Genomic DNA, 21046 nt, shown 5'->3' with positions numbered 1-21046 from the left:
CCCCTGCTTTTCTCCCCAGGAGCAAGGATAAATAGGACAGAGTTGCACCCACACCTCAATCCCTACAAGGAAAAATATCAGAAGAAGAAGGACTGCCCTGCTGGACCCCAGACCTGAACTTGGACACTGCACTCTGAAGGACTGCACCAGCTCCACTCTTGGGCTTCACCACTAAAAGGACTTTGCCTGGCTTCATCTGGTTCAAGAAGGGACTCCCTGCTTGCTACAGGTGACAAGTCATTAACCAGAATCTCCTACATCAAATCCTAAAGAAACTAACCAGCTGACCACTGTCCAGAGGTCAAGGTGGAGTTTGAGCGAGGTGCATTCTGGGAGTTTGAGTCCTAACCCTAAAGGAACAACTCAGAGCTTCTGGAACCTTGGGGTGAGCCGTGGAATCCTAAAGGACCTTCACAGACATTCTGGAAGAAGATCCAGAAGTTTGGAGAAGTTTGGATAAAAAGCTCCAAAAATGGACCGGCCCAGAGTCGAGAGTCAAGCTGGCTGGATTATGCCCACTGCAACCCTGCCTGACTTGCAGGTTCATCCCACTGAAAAGGTCCAGAGCCCCAGACTTCCAGAATTTCACTGGGCGCTTCTGGGAAGGCAGTCCGACGACATTGATGACGTTGACTCAAAATCAGCTTGCTGTGGAGGGTCGTAGTCCGAAGGTAAAAAGTGGACCAGGACTTCCAGCACAGCGTGTCTGAGGAGAGCTCCAGGTTCGTCAGATCAAAATTCAGCTTTGGTACAGACGAAGATTTTCATCCCGAAAAATCATCTAAGTCCAAACGTAGAAATCTTGACCAAGGTCTCCCTTGTCGCGTATCCAAAGAAGGCTCTAGGGAGGTTTAATCAGATTGCTGAATTTGCTCAGCTGAAGAAAATCTTCAAGAAAACAACTAATTCCGAAGGTAAAAGTTTGTCTGAGGCCTCCTGCTGGCAGTAGCTGAGCAGGGCTCCATCGCAGTCAGCCTGAAACTTTGACTTTGCCCCGGTCGAGGTGCATCGAGATGACCAGATTGGCGCTTTTGTTTCTACGTGCTAGAAAACAATAATTCTTAAAAGAATCATATCTCCGGTTCCCCTTATCCAATTTTATTTGTTTTGGTGTCCAATTAAAGATAACAATATTTCCTATTGTTTTTGGATTTTTAAACTGTTTCCTGTGTTTTATTTTATTACTGTTTTGTGATATTTGAAAGTTTTACACACTTTGAGCCTGAATATGACCTTGGCCAAGGGCATTACGTTGCCCCAAATGTGACTGATATCCCACCCGCCGTGTAAGAAGTTCCATTATATCCTATGGAACTTGTAATACAGTTGACGGGATATCCATCACATTTGTGATGATGTAATGCCCTCTGCCAAGGTTGTAATCAGGCCCTTTGTCTCCTAAGTTTAGCCTTGTTACTCATTGCCAAGCTACCAAGGTTTGAGTTGGGGTTATTATATTGAGACCTAACTCAACCTAGTGGGCGTTAGTGGTCTATTGCTAAGTGTAGGATGCTTACCTGCCCTTAACAATGATTCACTTTCCAACACCGACATACTGCATCCCCATCTTTTGGGATTTCAGGATTTATCATCTTTATCTGGCTCAGCTCATATTCAGACTCCAGGCCTTTTCCCCCATGCCCCCATTGGGCCAAGTTAACTACTCCATTGCCCAGCAGAGGAAACAAAGGTGTCCTCAAGCAAAAAGAGCAATCAATAGTCATTGACCAGTTGCTAGGAAAGGAAGGGGTGAGGAGGAAAATCTGCATCTGGTAATTAGCTTGTTAAAGTGCACCTAGCCTGGGCCAGCACAGGTCCACTCAACTAAAGAGGAAGCCTAGACCTCTGGAGCAGACACAGGAGGGGTTTGACTTTGAAGTTTTGGTGGGAAGAGATAAAGCAGTGATGTCAGATAGGTGCAGAGCTGAGGTTCTCAGTTAAGCACTGTCCAGAGAAAATGTCAAGTTGCCATGATAGATTGTCTCAGAATGAAATTCAGGAGGATTAAGACAGGGGCGGGGAGTTATGTGGCATTTAGGATTGGTCAGGAGTGCCTGGCATCTACAAATTTCCAACCCCACTTAAAAACCTTTGTACAACAGAGAAACAGCTGAAAAGATCCTGAACCTTGTGGGGCAATACAAGTGAAATAATGCCCAGCTGGTAAAAAGAGCCAGCCATTTGATGCCCTGCAAAGATTAACTATGGACTTTGCTACCAGCAGATCGTTAGGACTAGGGTGGTCTTTCTAGGGCCAGTGGTGCCAGACCCCCTGAGAACTAGTTGGGGGAAGAGAACAATTTAGACTCAACTGCCACCCTGGCTGCTGTACAAGGCAGCCACGACACTGTGGGGCCTGGGTAGTATAGGCAGGAGGTGACTCTGCAGGCTGATAGAGGAGGTGCTGTACAGTATGCCTCCACCAGCAGGAGAGGAACACTAGAAGCCAAGTAGAGGAGAAGACCAGCTTAGGAACCCCGGAAACCAAACTACCCATCAAGCATACCCCTTGGCAGGCTAGGAGACCTATTGAAAATGCTCCTGTTGGCTAGAGTTGACTGGCAGGTACAAAACAAGCCCACAATTACCAAAATCAGGCTGACTGGGTCCGGATTCATACCTCTTCAAAGATTTGCCTTTTAAAAAGAAAATAAGAAGTCTGGTGCATGGCGCTCCACTCAACTTTCCCAAGTTATCTTCCAGATTTATTTAGCTATAGCCTAGGGTCAGGACATCATAAATGTGTTTGCCCCCATTTGAGAATAGATGAGCGAGCCCTCTCCTCTGAATCCTTAGTTCCCCTGAGGGCTCCCATCTCCCAGGGGGTCAGGTGCATTCATGGCAGTCCCCATCACTGGTTCCCAGTACAACACAGAAGGCTGGTAAGAGGTCCATGGGAAGTTGTGCTGCCTCCTGCTCCCTGTGATTTGGTGAAGAGAGAGAGAAGCACAGTATAACAATAACCGACCCACAAGGAGACAAGCAGGAAAATAAACATGCCGGCTCCCTCACTGACTATGCATTGCATAGGGTAGGCTGGGGGCTGGCTCAGGAGGCTTGAGCGGGCACCCCATACTGCACATGTCAAAGTATAAAAAAGGTAAAACAGAAAAGAAAGGCTGTGGGTGCCCTGGGTGGGACAGGAGCACACAAAAACATAAGAATAAAGGTGCAAGGACACCAGAAGTAAGCAAAGCAGCAGGAGCTGCTCATTAGCAGGTGTTATGCCCCACCGAGAAACCCCCATAATGCCCCATGGGGCTATTTGCATTTTTTCCTTCTTCGTTGTGCCCTCAGAAGGGGCAGGAGCACCACCAATGACATGGCCAGTGGTTCAGGGGGGCTGCATCAGGTATGGGCCCAACCCCCCTCAAGTGATTCATAAAGGTTACCTGGGGCCTACACATGATGACCCCCGCAGAAAATGATCCTTGATTTAGCACTAATAACTCTAATTTCCTGGTAAGCTGTAGATTTTGCTCTTGTGGTCAGGAGAGCAGGAACCTCTTGTGGTTGGTCCTATGGTTGCATTATATTGGCTGTAGAGCACCGAAAAGACAATAACACATATGTTTATGTCTTTGTTGAAATAAATGGCTTTATTGATGATATTTATAATCAACAGTGTCATGTTCATACCTATAATATATGTATTTAAATACGTTTTGTCTTTACATTTTTATTGTTGACAGAATCATGACAGTATTATTGGCATTAATTTTGGTAAATGCTGAAACACCTGCCTTATATATAATTATGTGATTACCCCTTGATAAAGTCAGTAGGCTTGCATTATATATATTGATATCTTGAGAAAGCCTTATGACTAAGGATCCCTCCTTATAATGTGATGTTGCATTTGGTAATTGTGGGGTGCATTGCCATTATGAGGTTCAGCCCCAAGGAGGGGGTAAATGTAATATTAGGATATCACTTAAAGTTTTTTCACCTACCTGATGAATATGTTTTGTAATGTATTGTACAGTATTTAGTAATGTATGTGTAATAAAATTATTTTTCTTTTTGAAAGAAATATATGGACTGGACAATATTTTGAGTGTTATTGGTACATGCTACAATGGCATTGTTAAATAATGTTGAGCTGATCCATCTAGATATAGTGTAACTCACAGTGGAGGTATAATGATGTCTCTAAGTTTGGGTACATTTCTACTATTTAAAGTAGTGTATGTAGTGCACTTCACCAAAGTTTGAAGGGTCGTCCATATGCCATGGCTAAAGGTGCCCAATCAGTGATTAATGTCTACCCGTAAACTCTTGACTCAATATTACTGGTAATGGGAGGTACTTAAGAATTAAATCCCATTAAGATGAATAGAAAATAAGCACTATTTTGAATGATGTTCAAGATAAAAAAAAAGTGGGAGAGCTGAAAAAAGTGATTCTAACCCCGGCGGTCGGCGGAGAGGCGGCGGTCGGACCGCGAACAGACCGGCGGTCCAAAAAATGTCATTCTGACCGCGGCGGTCACCGTCGCTATCGACCGCCACTTTCCCACTCCGACCGCCACGGCGGTCATGACCGACGGGCTGGAGTTTGCGCACTCCGGCCCGGCGGTCGACCCAAGACCGCCAACCGCATCATGACCCTGGTTACCGCCGCGGTTTTTGGCGGTCGGGAACCGCCATGCGAACCATGGCGGTAGGCACTATCGGGGCCAGGGAATTCCATCCCTGGCACTGATAGGGGTCTCCCACACCCCCCACTACCCCCCACGAGTCCCCCCCCACACCCTCCACCCCCTACCACCCCCCAGAGATGTTACAAACCCCCTGCCCCCCCACCCCGACATGCACATACACGCACCCCGACATGCACGCACCCCCAACATGCACATATGCACACCCCCTACACACACACATACACAACGGGGGCACATACCCGCACACATACATGCCAACATGCGCACCCGCCGAACTACACACATTGCCCATAGGCACAGCAGCACCCCCCGCCCGCATGCACGCACTCACACACCCCCTCTACACACCCCCATGCACGCACACATCACACAACACTCCCCCCACCCCCTCCCCTCACGGACGATCAACTTACCTTGCGTTGGTCCTCCGGGAGGCGACAGGAGCCATAGGGAAGTGACCGCCAACAGAAGACCGCCAACAGAAGACCGCCACACAGAAATGTGGGTCGTAATTCTGTGGGCGGTGTTCTGCTGGCGTGGCGGTGGAGGTTGACCAGTCTCCACTTTCCCGCCGACCGCCAGTGTGGCTGCTGGCGGTTTTCCGGCGGAACTCTCCCAGCGGTCGGAATACGCGCCGCGGCATACCGCCGCGGTCGGCGGTCTTTACCGCGGCGGTAACTCGGCGGTCTTGCGAAAAGACCGCCAAGGTCAGAATCACCCCCTTAGTTTGAGAGACCGGTCAATGCCAGAAAAAAACAAAGACAAAGCAAAAAAACAAAGTATCCAGCAGGGATAGATCTGTATTAATTATCTAAGCAAAAACCTTAATTTTTTACTGAAAAATAATTTCTTTATTCCAAATAAATAAGTTAAATCCTAAAGTCCAAATATCGCCTGTACATAACCATAACACATATAAAAAACAAAAGCACTGTGATACATAAAAAAGAAAAGCTGCTAAACCATCTAGTGGCAAGCAGTCGTAATTCCAGGTGGTGACTGTTGTGGGAAGGAAATATCCTGTATAGTGAAGACAATTATTCACTAAGATGAAAGTTCAATCCATTCCCTGAAATATTCAGTCCAATTCAAGATTCCAACAGTCACTCCTTCGTATGATATAGTTGACGCGTTTCGGCCTTATCAAGTTCTGCCTCCTCAGGACAAAAGCAACAGTGCCTAAACAATTATAATACACCAAAGTTACCACACTCTATGAACCAACATATGAACAACCACTTACACCAGGAGTAGGTAAAGCCCGCTCCTGTTCACCAACACCTTTAATAGTGCTCCATAATTCCTACAATTAATATAGTGAAAACATTATTATATATACAAATATATACAAAACTATATAACAGAACCCTAAAAGAGGACCATTTTTTATCGAAATTGCAATAAACTAGAATAAACTACACAACAAAAACCAGCTTAAATACTTGGTCAAATATCAGAAACAGATCAGAAAAAGACCACTCTCAAAAGTCCCCAAACGAATAGTCTAAAGGGTAGACATACAGTAGCTAAATATACAATAAACAAATCTCAAGAACCTACGAAACTCAAAAGACTGACCTTGGTTAGAGAAACGGAGTAGTAGCAAAACGGGATTGTGGCTGAATCAATGCTATATAAATTGAAAATAAAGGCAATCAATTAGGAGCTGGCATCTACAACAACGCTCCTCTGCGGCACGTGCATGAAAAGCACGGAGCGCTTACCTTTATGGCCCGATTTCGAAATAACCGGCTTCGTCGCGGATTGAATAACGTAAAGAGAGACGCTGAACTAGCGTCTATATAACTAAAGTGCTATTGAGGCCATATTTAAAGATAAGTAGGCTCATGGGTTTGAAACTGACAAAGGACTAACAGGAACGCGTCCTAACTGCAAAATATGAGGGCCATTTTGTAATATGTAGTCCTACAAGTATGGCGGCCATTTTGTAATATGCAACACAACATCTAATTGCAATAAAAACATACAGCAGATAAGCCAATCTTTACACTACACACTTGTAACATATACCACAGCATCTAGTCATAATGAACAACATCTTCTAGATGAATTAACCTTTACACAGTTGACAAATATTAAAATGATGTTAATTATAAGTATAGAAATATTTAAGACTGCACAACATTTAAGCGTTTGTAAGGTACCCAACATAGAATATGGGGCTTTTAACGTAATTGATGTTAAGGACAAACATTTAGATCTCTAACAACTGAAGAAATGTCATCTTGCAAAGAGTTACAAGTAGGCTATTATGTATTAAGTCCCATGATGTGCAATAAAAATATCAGTGTAACTAGAGACTGTAGCGTAACTGCAAGTAACACAGTTACACTTTAATTAATGCCCACATTTCTGACAGATCATTTAGGCCATATCTGGCCGTGCCAAATCTTTCTATTAGACGAGCTTCCATTTTATCCAAAATGGAAGCTCATGCTGTGTCTGTTTTTATTTTATCGGCTACATATAGAATAGACCATTTAATGTCCTCGGGACGATGATCCTGCTCAATGTAGTGGTCAACTAAAGGAGCACTTCGAACTCTGCATCTAATCCTGGACATATGTTGTAATATCCGTGTTTTAGCCGGTTGTGTTGTCTGGCCAATATAAGTTAGTAGGCAAGGGCATGTAATGCAGTAAATCACATAACGAGTGTTGCAATTTGAAAAACACCGTTGGTGGTGTACTTTTCCGTTCAGCTGTACCTGTGTAGTCTTTTCTGTATACTGGCAAGCTAAACAATTGGTACATGGAAAATGGCCCAAAATCGGAGGAAAAGATAACATAGTTCTTGAGCCATCTTTCTTCTTATTATTCAAAGTGAATGGAGCATGTACTAAGGCATCATAGATGTTACGGCCTCTTTTAAAAGCAAAAAGCGGTTTGTCTGTAACTAAAGAAAAAAGCAACTTCCAATTTTTTTCAATAATGGCTCTCACCCGATTTGCTTTCGGGTTATATGTGAGTATACATGTCAAGGGACATAGCTTATTTTTACTTTTTGGTATTAGCAAATGTTCCCGAGGGGTATACCAGGCTCGTTTACATGCACCTTTGACAATTTTCTTGGGATAGCCCCTATTCAACAGTCTAGAAATAAGGGCATCTGCATTTTTGAAATAATCATCTCTAGTAGTACAGTTCCGGCGAATTTGGAGGAATTGGCCGTAGGGTAAGTTCTCCTTCAAAGTACGAGGATGGTTACTTGAAAAGTGGAGTAATGTGTTCCTATCAGTAGGCTTTTTGTATAGACTCATAGAAATGTGACCTTCGGAAGATTCAATCCACAGGTCCAAAAAATTAATACGTTTAGAGTCTGAAGTCCACGTGAAATTAAGATCAGGGGTTAAATGATTGATCCAGTCGTAAAACAAAAGCAAGGCGTCATGATTTCCTTCCCAAATCATAAAGATGTCGTCAATATATCTTAGCCATGTTATGATATGTTTCTGGAAGGGGTTACTTAAGGCAAAAATCAATTTGTCTTCGAAAAATGACATCACGAGATTTGCAATTTCAGGGGCAAAGTTGCAACCCATCGCAACTCCCTTTATTTGCAAATACATTTCATTATCAATTGAAAATACATTATTTTTTAAACACAGAGAGGCAAGGGCCAGTATAAAAGACGAAGGCACCTTATGAGGAAGAGGTCTTTGATCTAAGTATATATCCATGATTTGTAAAGCCTCGTTTTGAGGGATATTGGTGTAAAGTGCTTCTATATCAAGAGTCACTAATAGTTGTGTTTTTTCATTGAAGGGCTTACCTTCAAGAATATTAATCATATGCATCGAGTCCCGCACATATGCTTTCGTCTTGTAGACTAATGGTTTTAGAAAAAAGTCCACAGATTGAGCCAAGGGTTCCAGTAAGGAACCACATGCGGCGATGATTGGTCTCCCCGGGGGGTTAGAAGCATCTTTATGTATCTTCGGGAGAATATAGAGGAGGGGAATACATGATTGTTGTTGATTAAGAAAATCCTATTCTTTCTTACAAATCCACTCTTCTATAAGTGCCTCATCAGTAATGGTTTTAATGATTGATGTCAGTCTAGATATGGGATCTTCTTTTATCAAGCGATAGTGATCCTTGTTGTTAAGTTGACGGTGTATTTCCATACTGTATTTGTCTTTATCTAATATCACAATACCGCCCCCTTTATCGGCGGGCTTAATGACAATATTCTCATTTCCTGACAAGGAGCGAATGGCATTATTTTTTTCTTTAGAGCAATTGGACTTAAAAAAACAAAGAGACATCTCCCAAATGTGGGTTAGTTCAGCGATATGCTATGCAGCCTACATGTAGCAAATGTTTGTGGCCATTATCACTTTACTGATTATACAAAATTAGGTACAGGCATAGCTTTTTTAATTAGTTCCAGTCCACAACGCCAATAGAACACTGCCACAATCACTGGATGATGTCATAAGTGATATCATTAAGATTGTGATGATGTCATCAGTGATATCAATGTCATTTGACATGTTGTCAATCATTTTATGTAAAATGTGACATCATGAGGGATGTAATGTCGTAGAATATAAGCAGTGCATGACAGGGGTACATTTAGTTAACTAAACTATAACTGGTAAATTTCTGTATTTTTTATTTTTAAACATTATTTGGGCTCATTCTAAATGTAACTGTAACATTACTTTAAAAAATCTTTTTCAGTAAACGTCTGGGACCAGTTCTTCCAAGCCACTGAAAGGTTGCTTTTCTCTTATTGTTTATTGTTTATTATTAGTGGGTTACTAGTAGTACAGTTAGACTAGCACTGTACCTCAAAGTTCTGCAGCAGTACAGTGAAACTGGCAAAAACAACAACAGAGTTTTCATTTTTACATGTTGGGGGTCCTATGTTGACCCACATGGGCCTTGTGATCAGATATCACACACATTTCCCCTTATATTCCCTTTATTATTTTTTCAGGACTTGAGGACTGAGTAGCAAAATTGTGTTATGGGGGCAGCAACATGTTCTCCAATATTGCAGCCAGCCAATAAATTGTTTCCTTACCATATTGAATTGGCCAACAGGAGAAAAAGCTCCCTTGACCATTCAGGTGAGATTGTTTTTTATAATGTTGGCTGCTCTGTACCATACCATGGGTTACACCAGGACCAACTGTCCAGGTATTCAAACTTTTTATGAGGGTTAACTCTTTCATTCCCAACCCAAGCCCCTTTTAAACAATATTTCATTGAAAAGAGATGAATGGATTTTTGCCATAACCCAAAAACATGTGTCCTAAATAATTTTATAACTTATTACCAAATACTGTGTCATTGTTGTATTTACCCTTCCATCCCATTTTGCTTGGCCCCCATTTGATTGATTAGCCAAAGATTTCCATGAAGGACACAAAGTAGATCACCGTTTTGGAAACTTTTGTGCAGATTTGTCAAACAATACTGAAGTTATTAGCAAAACACAAAAAATGCCTTTCCAATGGAAAAATTGGCCTTTCCATAAATACACTTAAAAAGCAACAGAGGTTACAGGGACATTATTATTAGATTCAGAATTTACTGGCACAAAACCATAGAAATTCAGCAGTTATAGTTATGCTTATCTCAAATAACTGTAACCCGTGCCCTAAGGTAACTATAACCCGCACCCCCATGCACTCATCAATAATGTTACTGCAAATGTTACAGTGATATTACTAATGAAGTTATAAAAGATGTCATGAGTGCTGTAATATCTGGGATAACCACAGCTATATCTGCTGAATTGTTATGGTTTTGTGAGAGTAGATTCAGAACCTAACTATAATGTCCCTGTAACCTCTGTTTTTGAGTAATTTTTAAATTTTTTTGTAACTCTGTTTCCTAACTATAACGTCCCTGTAATCTTTGTTTTTTTTCAGTGAATTTCTATGTTTTTTTAAAGTAAAGTACTTTTCATTACTATGCGTTAATATAGCCAAGCTTCTATAACTACCCTACTCTACATCGGGCACAACCTTTGACCATGCATGGTGGGGTTTGCTGCAGGCCCCAGCCTTCGGACAGACCCTGCGGCCACTCTCCCTAACCAGCCACCCCCACACTGTGAACAGACTTTGGTCATGCATAGCGGGAGTTAGCCACAGGGCCTGTCTCTCTATATGTGTGAAAAGGTGTGAGAGGGTGTCTCTGGGTGTGACAGTGGCTGTGAGAGTGTCTGTCTGGGTGTGAGATTGGGTGTGAGAGGGTCTATGTGGGTGTGACAATGGGTGTGAGAGTGTCTGATGGTGCTCCAATAGATGAAAGATGCTTTCACCTCCACTAAGGATTTCAGATCATTTTCAATATAGAATTGTGGCGTAAACACACTTGCTTTGTTTTCGCCAAGCCCAAGTGTTAGGATAATTTGTCCTATCCAGAAGTGGAGCTTCAACTGGGGCACCTGCTATGTTTATTTTTGTAACTGCTTCCTGTTGAGGTTTAATTTCTGTGAAATGAGCATCATGGTCAGAAGAGAAGCTCACCTGCTCGTTTATTCAACAAGAGTCCACAGTTTTTCACAAGATGTCTTTCCAACTGGAGCACTCTCTACTGGTTAGTTAGTAGGTGCTGCCTCATTGGATGAATGGCCAGTGTGGAGGAGGTGGGCCACATAGTGACTTTGGCTTCTGGGACCCCATCCCCTGAGTCACACTACAATTGAATGGGATATGGTGTGCCCCTTCCCCGAGCCAAACTCGGACATGGGGACCCCATGCCTGGTGCCTGGCCTTCATTAAATGGAGTAAGGGGCATGCAGCCCTCTTCCTTTGGTCAATTGTGGCCCCAATGACCCAATCCCCTGGGGCCCAGTCTTACAATTTGTTTGTTTTTTCAGGGAGGGGTGCAGTGCAGCCCCCTTCCCCTGGCCTATTTGGCCATGGGGAACCCATTCCCTGGGATTCCTGTGGGCGCTGACATTCGTGTCACATGTAGGGAGCTGCTAAACATGCAGCTCCCTCTCTGTGACAGCAATCGTTTCTACACACACACACACACACACACACACACACATATATATCAACGCATACACACATATAAATAATGTATATATTCAGCTAAAAAAACAAAGGTTACAGGGACGTTATAGTTAGATTCTCAACTTACTCATACAAAATTTGAGAAATTTAGTTGTTATATTTAGAGTTATTTCAAGTAACTATAACTCGCACCCTAAGGTAACTATAACTCATGCCCCTGCCATGTACATTTATTTGATCAATAATAATTTTACTGCAGATGTTACAGCGACATTATTAATAATGTTATCAAATATGTCATGAGTGCTATAAATTGTGGGGTAATTAGCAGTGCATGGTGAGGTTGCGAGTTCTAGCTAACAGTGGCTAGTTGCAAAAGCAAACAGCTATGTTCCGGGAGTGAGCACACGAGACATAGCATGGGCCAGCCCTGTGAGTCCCCAGGGCCACAAAGGCTCTATGAGGGGGGCCAGTGTTGTATCTGTCCCTGAGCGATGGTGGTCCCTGGGGCTCCACAATGGATCCCCTTTATTCTTTTATTTTATGCCCAGGGTGGTTGTGGTCCTTGGGGCTTTGGTGGGAGGCTGTGTGGCTGCCCATAACCAATTTTTTCTTTACCCTGGGGAAGTGGCGGTCTTCAGGGCTTCAGGGGGCCATGCAGCCCCCTGCATACAATTAAATCCTTGCCCCTGGGAGGTGGCTGTCCCCGGGGCTGCAGGGGTGCCATGAGACCCCCCCAGTACAATTGAATCTTTGCCTTGGGGAGGTGGTGGTCCCTTGGCTCTGAGGGAGGCCTTAGGGCCTTCCCCGTATCAAAGTATTGTTTTGTCCAAAGGAGATGGTGGTCCCCAAGGTGTGTGTGTGTGTGTGTGTATGTGTATGTATATATATATATATATATATATATATATATATATATATATATATCATTGATATTAACATCACTGCAACATCTGAAATGACACCATGGATGATAACACAGTACATGGTGAAGGCACAAGTTATAGTTTCTTTTCTTTTGTGTTGTGCACATCTTATAGTTAATTGTGATAGCTATAACTGATCAACTCCACAATTCAGAAAAACCTAAAGTTAAAGTAATGTTATAGTTAGATAAAACCTTCAAAGTTGATCAGTTATAGCTATCTCGATTAACTATAGCCTGTGCACAACACAAAATAATCTATAACTTGTGCCTTCACCATGTACTGTGTGATCATCCATGGTCTCATTTCTGATGTTGCAGTGTTGTTAATATCAATGATGTGATAGGACATGTCATGAATGATGAATGATGTAATATCTAGGGTAATTAGCAGTGCATGGCTCTCCCTCATGCGTATTTACTAATAGTGATGCCCCTTTTGACATTACCCAGGGCCCCAGTCTATATTGGCACTAGTGCCACCTTCAGCAATGGGCACACATCCATTTCAGGACCATGCGTCCCATCAGACATAGTTATAGGAAGTTGGATTATTACTTGTGATAGTTCTGCAATTGTCTTTTTTCTGGGAACCAAGTAGACTACTGTAGCACTTGACTCTCTCAGGGTAGTGAAGCAGAAAATGTCAAAGGGCTACCCAGGGAGTTAATGTAGGTTATTAGCCCCATTCTGCTGGTATGCAAAGTATCATTTATTACATACAAAATACTCAACAATAAAATACGGTTCTGCAATAAAAATACCCTTGAGAGTACACTCATATCACATTACACTCCTAGTGGGTCCTGAACCCAGTACCACAATACCCACCACCCACGTATACCAGGAATAACATCACTATATCATGGGGTGTCATTCTTAATAAGTCATGCTTAACGGCTTTGTCTGGGTGTCACCACATTCGGGAAAGCACCCATGTGTTCCAATTCAACATTGTACCACCATTAAATGCAATAAGAATAAGAATAATCTTCAAAAACATTCATTGTAATGATAAGTGTTGAATTGTCTACCTAAATATTTTAGTTCATCAATTGACCTATTGGGATCATAGGTAATTTTTCAGTCCCTGATGGGGCACTATTGGGCACTCCTTGCCAGAGATGTGCATTAATGATGAACAGCTTGCCCACTCTTCCTTTGCTGCCTTTCATGGTGTGTCTTTTTTAATATATTTTTTTCTTTTCATTGGTGGAAGCCCTGGTCCCACCTGGGGCAGCAACAGACCGCGGGGTAGTTGGGGCTGTGGGGAGACCTCCAATGACCCAACAACCCTGCCAGTTCTCCAAGGTACAGCACTATTTCTTTTGGTGCATAACAGGAGCTGGCAACTTTCTTTAGGCTTCTGCCAGTCAGGCCAGAAATGGGCATGGGGTCAGGCAATGCACCTGGCAGCATTGTGCCTCTTGCAGTCCAGGGGGATACAGTCCCCTTATGTCTGCTCTTTGGCAGGTGGAATTTCCCAGGGTACATAAAATGAGCACAGGGAGGAAGCCTCACAAAGGTCTACTCCCAAGGGAATTGAAATTAAACCTCAATTTGCTGACAACCAAGACCAACCTCACTTCGGGAGTAATTTTCAGAACATCGATGGAGTGCTACGCACTCGGTTTCCTCTTTTCTTCCCCTCATTGACAGCAGCGCAAAAAAATTATTAACTCCACTCGCATTTGGAAGCAAAAGAGACCCTTTCTGCCTACACAGTATTTAGAGCACGAGAATACTACTTGTTGGAAAATGGGTTATTGGTAAGGACAGGTAGGTACCTCCACTTAGCAATAGGCCACTAACCTCCACGTAGGTCCAGTTAGGTCTCAGTAAATTAAACCCAGCTCAACACTTGGTAGCTTGGCAACAAGTGACAAGGCTTAACTTAGGAGACAGAGGCGGTCATTCTGACCCTGGCGGTCAAAGACCGCCAGGGCGGAGGACCGCGGGAGCACCGCCGACAGGCCGGCGGTGCTCCAATGGGGATTCCGACCGCGGCGGTAAAGCCGCGGTCGGACCGGCACCACTGGCGGGCTCCCGCCAGTGTACCGCCGCCCCATTGAATCCTCCAAGGCGGCGCAGCTTGCTGCGCCGCCGAGGGGATTCCGACCCCCCCTACCGCCATCCAGATCCCGGCGGTCCGACCGCCGGGATCCGGATGGCGGTAGGGGGGGTCGCGGGGCCCCTGGGGGCCCCTGCAGTGCCCATGCCACTGGCATGGGCATTGCAGGGGCCCCCGTAAGAGGGACCCTAAATGTATTTCACTGTCTGCTGCGCAGACAGTGAAATACGCGACGGGTGCAACTGCACCCGTCGCACAGCTTCCACTCCGCCGGCTCGATTCCGAGCCGGCTTCATCGTGGAAGCCTCTTTCCCGCTGGGCTGGCGGGCGGTCTGAAGGCGACCGCCCGCCAGCCCAGCGGGAAAGTCAGAATTACCGCCGCGGTCTTTCGACCGCGGAACGGTAACCTGACGGCGGGACTTTGGCGGGCGGCCTCCGCCGCCCGCCAAGGTCAGAATGAGGGCCAGAGTGTAAAGCATTCAAATATCACAAAACAGTAATTAAATAAAACACAGGACACAGTTTAAAAATCCAAAACACTTATGAAAATAGATTATATTTTTATCTTTAAAATGACACAAAAACGAAAGAAATCGGATAAGGGGAACCGGAGATATGAATTTTTAAAGAATTATTGTTTTTTAGCGCCTAGAAACAAAAAGCGCCAATCGGGACATCTGGTTGCACCTCGACCGGGGCAAAGACAAAGTTTAAGGCCGACCGCAATGGAGCCCTGCTCGGCTACAGCTCACGGGAGGCCTCGGTCAAAAGTTTACCTTCGGACTTAGTCTCTTTTCTGAAGATTTTCTTCAGCGCGACGAACCTGCCAGTCCAATCCGACCTCCTGGAACCCTTCTCCGGACACGCGTCACGGGAATCCTCAGTGGAGATTTTTACCTTCGGATGTAGTCGTTTTTTCGAGGTGAAAATCATTCGACCGGGGTAAACCTGGATCTTGATCCGACGTCCTTGGAGCCCTCCTCGGATACGCTGGCTGGGAGGTCCCGGTCAACTTTTTACCTTCGGACTTAGGGGGTCATTCCGACCCTGGCGGTCGGTGTTAAAGCGGCGGCCAACCCGCCAACAGGCAGGCGGTAAAAAAAATGGAATTCTGACCCTGGCAGGAACCGCCAACACAGCCCGCCACTTTAACACTCCGACTGCCACGGCGGGGCAAACAAACAGCGCGGCGGTCACCGCCAACAGACAGGCGGCAGACAATGTACCGCCCACCCTATCACGACCCACCAATCCGCCACCTTTTCCGGGGCGGGAGCCCCGCCGATAAAAACACGGCGGAAACAGACCACAAACGGGAAAACGCTCACCTCTATACACTCCACGAGGAATCTGGACAGCATGGAACCCGAATTAAACATCCTACCAGCGATTGTCTACCTGCTCCTCTACCAGGAGCACGAACGCCGCCGCAGGAGACAACGGTGAGTACTGCACCTACGACACAGGGGAGGGGGGACGAGAAAAGATTACGGGCACACACATACGCGACACCCCCCCCCAAATCCCCACACACCAATGCAGAGCAACAAGTCAGATTTACACCCCCCAAACTCCCTGGAATAATTCAAAGACAAAATAAAATGATCATTAAAATAGAAGTATATTAAAGCATATTTGAACTTAAGTGAAATATGAGATTTTTAAAACAAATAAATCACAACATGAACAATGTATACATAGTCCAAAAGTCCGGCACATATTGGCTACATGCCATTGTTCGTGGGCCAATGTGCATAAACACATGGGCAAAGCCCACACACGAGACCCGATTCCATTGGAGAGAACACTGCTGGGGCATCAGATAATAAAACCACAGGCACCTCAGGGGGAAGGGAAGGGGGGGCACCTCAGCCATATGAGTCCACAACGCCAGATCCACGAGGGGCCTCCATGCCCACTGTACCATCCTGGGGAGTGCAAAGCCACAGTCTCACAAGTCTTTTCAGTGTGTGGATTGCCCACTGTACCATCCTGGGGAGTGCAAAGCCACAGTCTCACAAGTCTCTACAGTGGGTGGATTGCCCACTGTAACATCCTGGGGATTGCAAAGCCAGAGTCTCACAAGTCTTTTCAGTGGGTGGATTGCCCACTGTGCCATCCTGGGGAGTGCAAAGCCACAGTATCACAAGTCTCTACAGTGGGTGGATTGCCCACTGTACCATCCTGGGGAGTGCAAAGCCACAGTCTCACAAGTCTTTTCAGTGGGTGGATTGCCCACTGTACCATCCTGGGGAGTGCAAAGCCACAGTCCATCTGGTGGATTACAGACTCCACTGGTTATGGAGGAGGCATGGTGCCCAGAGTGCTTTGTGAAGCCCTGCCCGACACAGATCCGGCCCTGCCAATGGGCCAGCGGTGCTTGAGATGAAGGGCCCAGCGGAGCGGTGCTTGACAGGAAGGGCCCAGTGGAGCGGTGCAGAGACGGCGGGGCCAGCGGAGCGGTGCAGAGACGGCGGGGCCCAGCGGAGCGGTGCTTGACAGGAAGGGCCCAGCGGAGCGGTGCTTGACAGGAAGGGCCCAGCGGAGCGGTGCAGAGACGGCGGGGCCCAGCGGAGCGGTGCTTGACAGGAAGGGCCCAGCGGAGCGGTGCTTGACAGGAAGGGCCCAGCGGAGCGGTGCTTGAGATGAAGGGCCCAGCGGAGCGGTGCAGAGACGGCGGGGCCCAGCGGAGCGGTGCTTGACAGGAAGGGCCCAGCGGAGCGGTGCAGAGACGGCGGGGCCCAGCGGAGCGGTGCTTGACAGGAAGGGCCCAGCGGAGAGGTGCTTGACAGGAAGGGCCCAGCGGAGCGGTGCAGAGACGGCGGGGCCCAGCGGAGCGGTGCTTGACAGGAAGGGCCCAGCGGACCTGTGCAGAGACGGCGGGGCCCAGCGGAGCAGTGCTTGACAGGAAGGGCCCAGCGGAGTGGTGCTTGACAGGAAGGGCCCAGCGGAGCGGTGCAGAGACGGCGGGGCCCAGCGGAGCGGTGCAGAGACGGCGGGGCCCAGCGGAGCGGTGCTTGACAGGAAGGGCCCAGCGGAGCGGTGCTTGAGATGAAGGGCCCAGCGGAGCGGTGCAGAAACGGCGGGGCCCAGCGGAGCGGTGCAGAGACGGCGGGGTCCAGCGGAGCAGTGCTTGACAGGAAGGGCCCAGCGGAGCAGTGCTTGAGATGAAGGGCCCAGCGGAGCGGTGCAGAGACGGAGGGGCCCAGCGGAGCGGTGCTTGACAGGAAGGGCCCAGCGGAGCGGTGCTTGACAGGAAGGGCCCAGCGGAGCGGTGCAGAGACGGCGGGGCCCAGCGGAGCGGTGCAGAGACGGCTGGGCAATCATTCCCGCTCAGTCGCCATCCGACCTATCGCTTGCGGGGCCCTCCTGTGCTGGACTCCTGGGCCCCTGGGTGTCCTCCGTCACACCCCAAATGGGGCTGGTGGGGCCCTCCTGGGCAGCTCGCCTGCTGCCGGACTTCTTCGCCTTGCTGCCCTTGCCCTCCTTGGAAGAATCCCTGGGGCCCTTGCCTCCCTTGGAAGAATCTCTGGGGCCCTTGCCCTCCTTGGAAGAATCTCTGGGGCCCTTGCCTCCCTTGGAAGAATCTCTTGGGCCCTTGCCCTCCTTGGAAGAATCTCTGGGGCCCTTGCCTCCCTTGGTGGATGGGCCAGGTGACGGTGCAAGGCTGGTGTCCTTGGGGGCAGCCGTCTCAGGCCTGTGGCGCCGGCCCTTCTCTTTTTTGCTTCTTTTCCCAGGGGGTGGGCTGGCTGTCCCCTTGCTGCTGGCCGATGTTCCTGCCCTAGGAGCTGGTGGACTCCAATAGCCCTGAACGATGGTCCTAGTAGGTGCAGGGCTTGTGGTGGCTGAGGTGCTGGTTGGAGTCTTACGAGATGGAGGGGGTGGGTCAGTTGTTGGAAAGAGGTCAAGGTTGGAAAGGAAAATTCATTTAGAAAGACAGGGACGGGTAGTTGTAGTGGGTATGGGAGTGGAGGAAGAGGATGTGGTTGTAGGAGAGTCAAGTGTGCTGTCTTTGGGTGCAGGTGCTTGTGACGGAGGCTGTCGTGAGGTGGATGGCTGTTGGGTGGGTGGCTGCCTGCGTTTGTGTGGTTTGGGAGAGGGGGTGACAGACACACTGGAAGAGGACACAGGGGACGTGTAAATGGTAGTGGGGTGGTGACTGCACGTGTGCGGACTGTTCTGGTGGGTGTGCTGGTGATGGACATACTGGCTGATGGTGGTGTGCATGCAGGTGTGAGTGGAGATGTCACAGGGAGGGAGGAGGGAGACGAGGAGGAGGGGGACACAGTGAAGGCAGTGGGTGTTGCTGTGTCTGTATGTGGATGTTGCTTGGGTGAATGCTTGTGTGACCTGTGGTGCTTATGTCTGGATGAGCTGCCCTTGGGTGTTGATGTGTGTGCAGGCTGGTCTGTAGGTGTGTCTGTGATAGGCAGAGGAACAGGGGAGTGGGACTGGGTTGAGGAAGTTGGAGGGGGGAGGCTAGACACAGGGACAATTGCTGCCGTCAGTGCTGAGGCCAGAGCGTTGAACGATCGCTGATGGGCAGCCTGACCCGAATGAACGCCCTCCAGGTATGCATTGCTCCGATGCACCTCCCTTTCTACCCCCTGGATGGCATTCAAAAGGGTAGACTGCCCAACAATGAGCGTCTGGAGGAGGTCAATGATCTCCGCACTGAGGGCAGCAGGGGTAACTGGGGCAGGACTTGAGGTGCCAGGGGCGAAGGAGATGGCCGGCTTCCTGGCCGAGCGGGCAAGGGGCGAAAGCTGAGGGGCTGCTGGGAGGGCAGAGCTGGTGCTCTGGGTGGCGGCTGTACCTGTTGTTGCGGTGGGCACGGATGTTGCCGCCACCACAAGGGAGCTCCCTTCCGAGGACGTGTCGGTGTCGCTGACGTCTCCACCGGTCCCCGTTGCGGAGTCCCCCTCGCCCTCCGTCTCACTGGTTAACTCGGAGTCGTTTGCAGGGCCCTCCGGGGCCATGTGAGATGCAGCTCCCTCGTGCGCCAATGCCACTTCTCCTCCGCCTGATGATGCTAATGCACACATGAACAGGAAAACCAAAAAAAAGGGGGGGGAGAAGAAAGGAAGACATGTTGAGTGCATGCATTGGCGGCACCGTTGGCGAAGAGGACAGACACAGAAGCCCCCTGCACTACGCCGCGCACTCGGGGTACACTACTCAATGATAGTGACTTGGCCTACAAGTCTAATGGACGACAAATGCACACATAGGTGAGCCCGGGCCATGGATAGCTGCACTTAGCACCCTACAGAGGTGGGGGGCGGGGGCACAGGGCCATGTCTAACGGAGGGGCCTAGCATACAGAAACCGCCCTGGCCTAGAGATAGCCACAGCCCTCCTCCCCCACCCAGACGCCTCCACTGTGCGCTAATATAGCGGAATGTGCTGATACTCACCCCCTTGTGTCTGCTGTGATGTCCTCATGCGCCCATCCAAATCGGGGTAGGCCACAGCCAGGATCCGGGACATCAGGGGGGTCAATTGACGACTGGCACCCCCTCCTACGTTGGGAGGCCATCCCCAGCAGAGCCTCGGCGGTCTTTCTGCTCCTGCGGCGGATGTCCTCCCACCTCTTGCGGCAGTGGGTGCCCCGTCTGTTGTGGACCCCCAGGGCCCGGACGTCCTTGGCGATGGCACGCCAAATGTCGATCTTCTGATGGGCGCTGACCTATGTGACATGTACAGGGTTGAAAAATAAATATCATCACTTTTCTGCATGGTCGATGTGCGCGGCCCCCCCTCCCCAACCTTGCCATGTGGCACATGCTCTCATCTGTCGTGTGTTGCACTCCTCATTCGCTCCCCTCCCCACCATCTTACATCCACCCCACTCAACACAGGCATAGCCCATACTACGTGCTCCCAGTGTACTTACCTGTTGGTCTGGAGGACCGTAGAGTAGCGCATACTGGGGGAGGACCCCATCAACAAGTTTATCCAATTCCTCAGATGTGAAGGCAGGGGCCCTTTCCCCAGTCGCAGGAGCCATTGTCTCTTCCAGACCGAGTTCACAGCACCACTTGCAGTATAGGTCCTCTCCTGTGGATGATCAGTTCTCGAGTGATTAAGCAAGTAGAAAATGGCGGTCACGCCCGCGGCGGTGCGTACCGCGACAGCCGGCGCACATCGTCATTGGCTCCTGAGACCCATAGGGTTCAATGTTAACAAATGCTGCTTTGCGCCGCGGTCTTCGACCGCCTACCGCCACGGTGAGCCACGCCAGCGCATTGACCTCACATCGCATTGTCACACTTCACAGGTCAGGCAGCCGCCATTTCAAGGGCCCACATGGCTGAATTTCTATGGCGTCACACAGGCCTAGGCCTTGCATTGCCACTCATACAAGCCATTCAATGCATAGCG

This window comes from Pleurodeles waltl, chromosome 4_1, assembly GCF_031143425.1.
Source record: "Pleurodeles waltl isolate 20211129_DDA chromosome 4_1, aPleWal1.hap1.20221129, whole genome shotgun sequence".
NCBI classification, from domain to species: Eukaryota; Metazoa; Chordata; class Amphibia; order Caudata; family Salamandridae; genus Pleurodeles; species Pleurodeles waltl.
The sequence above is the reverse complement of the archived record's forward strand: the minus strand, read 5'-3'. Positions refer to the sequence as shown.